The 404-nt window shown below is 37.4% G+C and overlaps 1 protein-coding gene across 1 annotated transcript in view; it reads left to right on the forward strand.

The window, feature by feature from the left end:
• The window catches only part of LOC119581742 (potassium channel subfamily T member 2-like), a gene marked incomplete at its 5' end in the record, with an annotated part of 131,052 nt that overhangs the window by 76,085 nt on the left and 54,563 nt on the right, over positions 1 to 404 (forward strand).

Consider the following 404-nt stretch of genomic DNA (forward strand, 5'->3'; position numbering starts at 1 on the left):
AACTTAAAAACTTCAAGAAAAACATCGACTACTTCTTAAACTTCTCCCATTTCTCTAAACTTCGACCTTCCAAACAAAAGCAAATTCCTTTTCTTACAAAGAAAATTCTACTTGTCGACCGTGTTTTCTGGTCTTGAGTATTCATGATCCCCAGAGCTATGGGAGTTTGACCTTTAAAGCGTTATGTAATAGAGCGTAAGTCGCCTCCACTCTTCACCACGCTCTCCCACTCCGCTAGAAAGAATCATGACGCAATGAAAATCTACGTTCACTTGAATGTTTATTTCGTTGTGTTTGGAGCAGAAGGGAGATCGTTTTATTAGATTTTTTTCAAGTAATTTTGTGCTGAAATGTCGATGTAATCTTGTGATTCATATGAAGCAGGTGTAGTAAATAACATCTGG

This window comes from Penaeus monodon, chromosome 15 (genome assembly GCF_015228065.2).
Source record: "Penaeus monodon isolate SGIC_2016 chromosome 15, NSTDA_Pmon_1, whole genome shotgun sequence".
Lineage (NCBI taxonomy): Eukaryota > Metazoa > Arthropoda > Malacostraca > Decapoda > Penaeidae > Penaeus > Penaeus monodon.